Source organism: Panulirus ornatus, unplaced genomic scaffold, assembly GCF_036320965.1.
Source record: "Panulirus ornatus isolate Po-2019 unplaced genomic scaffold, ASM3632096v1 CTG_1146_pilon, whole genome shotgun sequence".
NCBI lineage: Eukaryota > Metazoa > Arthropoda > Malacostraca > Decapoda > Palinuridae > Panulirus > Panulirus ornatus.
The window spans coordinates 61439-71499 of record NW_027264075.1 but is presented as its reverse complement, the minus strand read 5'-3'; the positions used below and the strand labels follow the sequence as shown (position 1 = coordinate 71499).

The following is a 10061-nucleotide window of genomic DNA, read 5'->3' as shown; positions in this document are numbered from 1 at the left end:
CAAAAGTGATGGCAGAAGTACTCCAGAGGATCATTCTAAACCTCAACATACATACGTTAAAACAGCCCCGCATACGGCCCTGATAGACCTAAATCTATAGCAGTTTCCGAAACATTTTTGATTGCGACCCTGAATACAATATTTCTCCGGCCTGGTAACGCAAGGGAAAGATATATAATACACAATGTACACTACACCATACCGGGTGATAATCACAAGAATGGGAAAACAAGCGACTTTCATGGGTTATGAGTATTATATGGACTTGAACTTGGAAAAGGCATCATATCCCCGAACAATGTCATAAATAATCCTGACAATGACCATAACTTTCCGTTCAAGGCCAGACAAGCATACATCATCTAAACAAGTACTACTCCAAATCAATAAGTCACTATCACGTCTATTACGGGTAAGATGTAGGCAAACTTATCTTGTTTCTTATGAATAAGATCTCAACCTTTCCAGTACGCCACTGAATCCTGGGACGTGGCATCATGGGTACTGAGGGACGAGCATCAGGCTTCATGTTCACGCTGGGTCACTTGGCGTACCAGTACCAGTATTACAAGTGACCGACTCAGACGTGTCTCAAGTACATATTGATGTATTATTAGCACCCATTTTACTTTTGTCAGTATTTCGGCAATTCCTCTTACTTCCCCAGTGTCATTATTTAAGTATAATGGAAATATTTTTAAATTCTATTAACGCTTCTCCAGTCAGTGATTGTATTACCTTGGGTCACAGCTCTGTTTCATATAACCAGGTAAAGCAGCAGAATGGCGCTGTTTATGTGTGCTGCACCCATAAGGCAGAGGCCCTTTGATCGGAAACACGATCTGCTGCGAGTGTTTATGATAATGGGTGGTTCAGGCTTTGACACTGTTACCTTCCTGTGATCAGAAAACGCTAGTAGCAGAGCGTGGTTTCGATCCACGGACCTCTGGGTTATGGGCCCAGCACGCTTCCACTGCGCCACTCTGCTGCAGTACTTGGCAGAATGGATCAGTGGTATAATGCATGGCAATGCAAGCAATGACTAGAGAAGTGTTGGCCCACCTCTAGTGTCTGTTAAACTTTACTGATAAGAAAGTGGACTGGTAGTGTACACCTCATAAGGCTGTTCTCTTATCTTAAATAGATTCAGTTGAATGATTCCAAAAGAAGCAAATGATCAATTGATGAAAGAACTCTTTCCATCAGCAACTTCCCACTCAAGTAAATGTGATGAAATCCCTAAAAGTTTACTGTTTCCGCCCGAGATCGAACCGGGGACCTTGTGCGTGTTAAGCACACGTGATAACCACTACATTACGGAAACTGTATTAACTTTAATGACGGAGATGTTTCACCGCCATCACTAGAAAAGATGTTACATTGTCAGTACTTAAAACATATGTTTCAATGTCATTACTGAAGCACAAGTCTGAACCGATGCAGATGTTTCAATGGCATTTCTTTCTCAAATGTTTCAGTGTCTTTAAAGAAAGAAATTTCTAAATATCTTTATAAGATCATGTTTCAGTCTCACTACTGAAGCAGATGTTATAGTGTCATTTTTGTAACTGATATCTGAGGGTCAGTAATGAAGATGTTTTCACGGTTATTACATTTGAGGATGTTTCAGTCTCATTACTGAGTCAGATGTTTCAGTTTCATTACTGAATCGGAAGTTCCAGCTTCATTAGTGAACGCATGTTTATCATTTTTTCATAGATGATTTAGTGTTATTGTTGAAGTGTAATCTTAGACTTCATTATTGATGTATTTCTGAAGCATGTGTTTTTCATTCATGACTGAAGTAAAAGTTTCAGAGTAATACCTCAGGCAGGCGCCTCACAGACATTACTGAAGTGTATATTGCAGTAACATTACAATGAAGATAATTAATTCATTTGACAAAGGTTATGTTCCTATCAACAGGAGGTCTTGTGTGTCCGGCCGAGACCAAACAAGAACCCTTGTGTATGTGTGACTTAGCGATGAAGGGAAAGATGAGGATATATCAATGGCTGATGCTCTTGTTACCAAAAGGCATTTTAGATTAATGTAATATAGTTGGTTGCTGAGCTCTGCATGGCTTACCAGTGGTAGAGCTTCGACGATAGACAGCCGCCAGGAGTAGAAATCGATTGAATGTTGATAAACGGGAGAAAGAAATATATTGGTTTAGCAAAGCAAGGAGAATCAGTTTCAGAACCAGATTGAGATTTCGTAAGCTGCATTCCTATAGACTGACTTCCTTTAGACTTCCTCAGAATGACACTTGTGATACTCTTCTTGTATAGATCCATTTGTATGTAGTGAACCTATGGCATGATCAAGAGTTAATATAGTTGCAGAACTCTTGTCCCTTTCTTTATGTCAAATGTGGTATTATGGAGTGGTCATACATCTATCTTCATTTTTAGGATTCTAACAATTTTATGAATAAATTAAGTTTGCCTCTTGTACAAGCTTGAGTTTACAGACTGCTGAGGATTGATATGATTAATCAGTTTACTTCCTTACACTAGGGCGTAGGGCAATAGGATCAAGTTTAGAAATTATACTGGGACATTTTATCGTTCGGATTACTTTCGATTCAGCTCTCTTAAGTAAGAATGCAGAGATAGAACCGCCCTGGATGTGAGAGCAATACTCCATACAAGGACGAATCCATCCCTTGTATAAACGGAAGAAATTTTCAGAAGAAAAGAAGTTGCGACATTTGAACGAATTACACAATATACATTGTTTAACCGATTATTGAGTGCTGTGGCTCGTAGTGTGACTCCCGTGTGTGGATATTATGGTTTCTGGTAAATGTTCTTACAATCATGGGTCGTCAGGTGGTGAGCTCAAATCACCAATACTTAGGTTAACAACAGAATGCGTAATACATTGTGCTATGGAGTCCTGGAAACATTCCAGCTTTAGTTGGACCTGTAGCGGGAACTGTGGATATAGAGGTAATTGTTGTCTGCATTATTGAATAAGTGCCATATATATTTAATGTATTAATAATCATCCCCGTTCTCTAGTTGGAATCCCATCCCAAGATAATGTGACTCTTCATGGTGAAACACTCAAGGACCACTTATGTCATTGTTCAAAAGTGGCTGAGAACCCAAGAACTGCATCCCCTCTTCTTACATATCAATGTTATATGTTATCTAACATTTCAACATCATAAGAATCTGTCACAAAAGAGATCTGAAGCTGATGTATTACCTGGTCTATGTGGCAAAATTGGCTAACGCGTTCGGCTTTCATCTAAAATGTACGAAAGTAAGCCATAAAATGTTTCTCCATACTCTACAGAGTTTGACTTTAACTTTCAACATTTATGGGAGTCACACCTAACTTACCCTCACCTGCTTCCCTGACGTCTACTGGAAGCCTGAACAAAAAGCTGGAGCCTCATAACAATATCAAACGACAACTGTTTCTTACTACATCCTTTAATAGGTACACACTAGTCATATATCCAAACTGAATATATTTTCATTATGTACAAGCAGGTGGAGGATGGACAAAAGTGATGGGAAAAGTATTCCAGACGTTCATTCTAAATCTCAACATATATGCGGTAAAACAGCCCCTCATACCTCCCTAAGAGACCTAAGTCTTTAGCAGTGCTTCCAAAACTTTTTTTACTGCGACCCTGAAAACAATGTTTTCCCAGCCTGGTGAATCAAAGGAAAGATATATAATACACAATGTACGCTTCACCATCCCGGGTGCTAATTACAAAAATGGGAAAACAAGAAACTTTTATGGGATATGTGTATCATATGAACTATAGCTGAGAAAGGGCATCATATCACAAACAAAGTCATATATGTTCTTGACAAGAACCATAACTTCCCGCTCAAGGCCATGCAAGCATACAGCATCTGAAGAAGTACTACTCCAAATCACTACATCATCCTCACATCTATAACGGGTAAGATGTAGGCAAATTCATTTGGTTTCTAGTAAATAAGATCACAATCTTCTCCAGTACGTCACTGAATCCTGGGACGTGGCGTCATGGGTAATGACGGGCGATCGTCAGGCTTCATGCTCACGCTCGGTCACTTGACGCACCAATACCAGTATTACACGTGACTCACTCAAACGTTTCTCAAGTACATGTGGACGTTTTATTAGCACCCATTTGACGTTCTATTAGCACTCATTCTTTTATCAGTATTTCAGTAATTCCTCTTACTTCCCGATTGTCATTATGAAATTATAATTGTAATATTTCCTAATTTTTGCTAACACTTCTCCAGTCAATGATTGTATTACCTTGGGTTATAGCTCTGTTTCATGTAACCAGAATATGCAGCAGAATAGCGCTGTGTATGTGTACCGGACCCATAAGCAAGAGGTCCGTCGATCGGAAACACGATCTGCTGCGAGTGTTTGTAATAATGGGTGGGTCAGGCTTAGACACTGGTACCTTCCAGTGATAAAATAACGCGAGTAGCAGAGCGTGGTTTCGATCCACGGACCTCTGGGTTATGGGCCCAGCACGCTTCCACTGCGCCACTCTGCTGCATTGCCTTGATAATATGGACCAATACAAGCAATGACTGGAGAAGTGTTGACCCACGTCTAGTGACTGTCTATCTTTATTGTTAATAAAGTGGACTGGTAGTGTACAGCTCATAAGACTGTTTTATTAACTTTATAGATTCAGTTGAATTATTCGAATAGTAATTATATCAATTGATGAACGACCTTTTTCCATAAGCAACTCGTACACAAGGAAATATGATGAAATCCTTAAAAGTTTCTTGTTTCCGCCTAAGGTTCCCCACAAGGTCCCCGGTTCGGTCTTAGGCGGAAACAAGAAACTTTTAAGGATTTCATCATATTTCCTTGTGTACGAGTTGCTTATGGAAAAAGGTCGTTCATCAATTGATATAATTACTATTCGAATAATTTAACTGAATCTATAAAGATAATAAAACAGTCTTATGAGCTGTACACTACCAGTCCACTTTATTAACAATAAAGATAGACAGTCACTAGAGGTGGGTCAACACTTCTCCAGTCATTGCTTGTATTGGTCCATGTTGCCAGGCACTGCAGCAGAGTGGCGCAGTGGAAGCGTGCTGGGCCCATAACCCAGAGGTCCGTGGATCGAAACCACGCTCTGCTACTCTCGTTTTTTTTTATCACTGGAAGGTACCAGTGTCTAAGCCTGACCCACTCATTATTACAAACACTCGCAGCAGATCGTGTTTCCGATCGACGGACTTTTGGCTTATGGGTCCAGCACACACACACACACACACCGCCATTCTGCTGTATTATCTGGTTACATGAAACAGAGCTATAACCCAAGGTAATACAATCATTGACTGGGGATGTGTTAGCAAAAATTAAGAAATATTCCTACACTAATTTCATAATGACAATGGGTAAGTAAGAGGAATTACGGAAATACTGGTAAAAGTGAAATGGGTGCTAACAAAACCTCCATATGTACTTGACACACGTTTGAGTGAGTCACGTGTAATACTGGTATTGGTACGTCAAGTGACCCAGCGTGAGCATGAAGCCTGACGATCGTCCCTCATTACCTATGACGCCACGTCCCAGGATTCAGTGGCGTACTGGAGAAGGTTGTGATCTTATTTACTAGAAACAAAATAAGATTTGCCTACATCTTACCCGTTATAGATGTGAGGATGACGTATTGATTAAAGTCGTACTTGTTCAGATGATGTATGCCTGTGTGGCCTTGAACGGGAAGATATGGTCATTGTCAGGAACATCTTTGACTTATTTTTCGTGGATATGATGCCCTTTCTCAGCTATAGTCCATATGATACAGAAATCCTATAAAAGTTGCTTGTTTTTCCATTTTTGTAATTAGCACCCGGGATGGTGTAGAGCACATTGAGTATTTTATATCTTTCCTTTGATTCACCAGGCTGGGAAAACATTGCATTCAGAGTCTAAGTGAAAATTGTTTTGGAAACACAGCTATAGATTTAGGACTATGAGGGAGGTATGAGTGGCTCTTTTACCGTATATATGTTGAGATTTAGAATTAACTTCTGGAATATTTTTCCCAAGACTTCTGTCTATCCTGCACCTGCTTGTACATTTTGAGAATCTGGTAGTGGTCATCATTCAGTTTCGATATATGACTAGTGTGTACCTTTTAAAGGATGTAGTGAACATCAGTAGTCGTATGATGTGGGTATGAGGCTCAAGCTTTTTGTTCAGGCTTCCAGTAGACGTCAGTGAAGCAGGTGAGAGTAAGTTAGGTGTGACCACCATAAATGCTGAACGTTAAAGTCAAACTTTGGAGAGTATGGGGAAACTTTTCATGGTTTACTTTCGTACATTTTAGATGAAAGCCGAACGCATTAACTAATTTTGCCACATAGACCAGGTAATACATCAGCTTCAGATCAAATTTGTTACAGATTCTTAGGGTGTTGAAATGTTAGATAACATACAAGATTGATGTATAAGAAGAGGGGATGCAGTGCTTGGGTTCTCAGCCACTTTTGAACAATAACATAAGTGGTCCTTGAGGGTTTCACCATGAGGAAAGAGTCACAGTATCTTGGGATGGGATTCCAACTAGACAACCGGGATGATTATCGATTCATTAAACATATGTGGCACTTATGTAATAATGCAGACAACAATTACCTCTATATCCACAGTTCCAGCTATAGGTCCAGTTGAAGCTGGAATGTTTCCAGGCCTCCATAGTGCAATATATTACGCATTCTGTTGTTAACCTAAGTATTGGTGATTTGAGCTCACCAACTGACGAACCATGATTGTAAGAACATTTACCAGAAACCCCAATATCCACACACGGGAGTCACACTATGTGCCACACCACTCAGTACTCGGTAAAACAATGTGTATTGTGTAATTTGTTTAAATGTCGCAACTTCTTTTCTTCTGAAAAGTTCCTCCGGTTATACAAGGAATGGATTCGTCCTTGTATGGATTACTGCTCTTACATCCAGCGTGGTTCTATCTCTGCACACTTAATTAACAGAGCTGAATTGAAAGTAATCCGACCGATAAAATGTACCAGTATAATTTCTAAGATTGATCCTATTGCCCTACGCCGCAGTGTTAGGAAGTAAACTGATTGATCATATCAAAAGTTCTTCAGGAATCTCAAGCTTGTACAAGAGGCAAACTAAATTTATCCATAAAGATTGGTAGAGACCTGAAAACGAAGGTAGACATATGACCACTTCATAATACCACGTTTGACCACAGACAGTTTAAAGAAAGAGACAAGAGTCATGCAACTATATTAACTCTTGATCATGCCAGAGGTTCACTACATACAAATGGATCTATAGAGGAGGAGTATCCCAAGTGTCTTTGTGAGGTTCATTGTATACCTCATCATCCAGTCTACAGAGCTTTATATCCACCTGAAGAAAGTCAGTCTATAGGAATGCAGCTTGTGAAATCTCAATCAGGTTCTAAAATTCATTCTCCTTTCCTTGCCAAACCAATACATTTCTTTCCCTGTTTATCGACGTGACATCGATTTCTACTCCTGGCAGCAGTCTATCGTCGAAGCTCCACCGCTGGTAAGCCATTCAGTACTCAGCAGCCCACTACATTATAATATTGCAATGTGCCTTTTGTGAACAAGAGAGTCAACCATTGATATGTCCTCATCTTTCCCTCCATCGTTAAGTCACACATACACAACGGTTCTTGTTTGGTCTCGGCCGGACACACAAGACCTCCTGTTGATTGGAACTTAACCTTTGTCACATGAATTAATTATCTTCATTGTAATATCACTGAATCATACATTTCAGTAATACCTGGGAGGCGACTGCCTCAGGTATAACTGCGAAACGTCTATTTCAGTCTTAAATCAAAAACACATGCTTCAGAAATACATCAGTAATGAAGTCTAAGATTACACTTCAATAATAACACTAAATCATTTCTGAAAAAATGACAAACATACGTTCACTAATGAAGCCGAAACTTCTGAATCAGTAATGAAGCTGGAACATATGACTCAGTAATGAGTCTGAAACATCTGCAAATGTAATAACCGTGAAAACATCTGCTTCATTATTAATTCTCAGACAGCAGTTACAAAAATGACATTTAAACATCTGCTTCAGTAGTGAGACTGAAACATGATCTCATAAAGATATTTAGAAATCTCTTTCCTTAAAGACACTGAAACATTTGAGAAAGCTATGTCATTGAAACATCTGTTTCGATTCTGACATGTGCTTCATTAATGATATTGAAACAAATGTTTCAGTAATGACACTGTAAGATCTTTTCTAGTGATGGCAGATATCATTCCGGAGATGTTTTCTAGTGATGGCAGTGAAACATATGCGTCACTGAAGTTAATACAGTTTCCGTAGTAATAGTAATCATCCCGGTTGTCTATTTGGAATCCCATCCCCATATTTTGTGACTATTTCCTCAGGGTGAAACCTTCAGGGACCCCTCATGCCATCGCTCAAAACTGGCTGCATCCCATCTTCTGTTCCACATCAATCTTATATGTTAACTAGCACTTCAACACCATAAGGATATATGTGGCAAAATTAGTTAACGTGTTCGCCTTTCATCTGAAATGTACGAAACTCAACCATAGAAAATTTCTCCATAAACACTCTCCAGAGTTTCACTTTAACGTTCACCATTTATGAAAGTCACACCTAAGTTACCCTCACCAGCTTTCATGAAGTCTACTGGATGCCTCAATAAAAAGCTGGATCGTCATGATCACATCATACGACAACTGATGTTCACTATATTCAAACTGAATAATGACCACTACCAGATTTTCATTACGTACAAGCAGGTACAGGATACACAAAAAGTGATGGCAGAAGTACTCCAGAGGTTCATTCTAAACCTCAAGATACATACGTTAAAACAGCCCCTCATACGGCCCTCATACACCTAAATCTATAGCAGTTTCCGAAACATTTTTGATTGCGACCCTGAATACAATATTTCCCCAGCCTGGTAACGCAAGGAAAGATATATAATACACAATGTACACTACACCATACCGAGTGATAATCACAAGAATGGGAAAACAAGCGACTTTCATGGGATATGAGTATTATATGGACTTGAACTTGGAAAAGGCATCATATCCCCGAACAATGTCATAAATAATCCTGACAATGACCATAACTTTCCGTTCAAGGCATACAAGCATACATCATCTAAACAAGTACTACTCCAAATCAATACGTCATCGTCACGTATATAACGGGTAAGATGTAGGCAAATCTTATTTTGTTTCTTATGAATAAGATTTCAACCTTCTCCAGTACGCCATTGAATCCTCGGACGTGGCATCATGGGTACTGAGGGACGAGCTGACGTCAGGCATCATGTTCACGTTGGGTCACTTGGCGTGCCAATACCAGTATTACACGTGACTGACTCGAACGTGTGTCAAGTATATATGGACGTTTTATTAGCACCGATTTTGATTTTGTCAATATTTCGGTAATTTCTCATAATTTAACAGAGTCATCATACAATCATAATAGTAATGTTTCTTAATTTTTCCTAACACTTCTCCAGTCAATACTAGTATTGCCATTGGCTACACCCATTTTTATGTAAGCAAGTATTGCAGCAGAATGGTGCAGTGGAAGAGATCAGGGCCCATCAGCCAGAGATCCGTCGATCAAAAACACGATCTGCAGCGAGTGTTTATGATAATGGGTGGATCAGGCTTAGACACTGGTACCTTCCTATGATCAGAAAACAGTATTAGTAGAGAGTGGTTTCGATAAACGGACCTCTGGGTTATGGGCCCAGCACGCTTCCACTGCGCCACTCTGCTGCAGTATCTGACTACATGGACCAGTGTTATAACTCATGGCAATACAAGCAATGACTAGAGAAGTGTTGGCCCACCTCTAGTCACGTTTAACTTTACTGATAAGAAAGAAGACTAGTACTGTACAACTCAAAAGGCTGTTGAATGATTCCAAAACAAGCAAATGATCAATTGATGAAAAAAATCTCTCCATTAGCAAATTCCCACACAAGGAAATATGATGAAATCCTTAAAAGTTTCC

The 10061-nt window shown here is 39.5% G+C and overlaps 1 non-coding gene across 1 annotated transcript; it reads right to left on the bottom strand.

Annotated features, from left to right (window-relative positions):
- Positions 1-1251: 1251 nt before the first annotated feature.
- TRNAV-AAC (transfer RNA valine (anticodon AAC)) lies at positions 1252-1324 on the bottom strand. Its single transcript has one exon. It is a non-coding gene; the product is annotated as a tRNA-Val (tRNA).
- Between the last annotated feature and the right edge of the window lie 8737 nt (positions 1325-10061).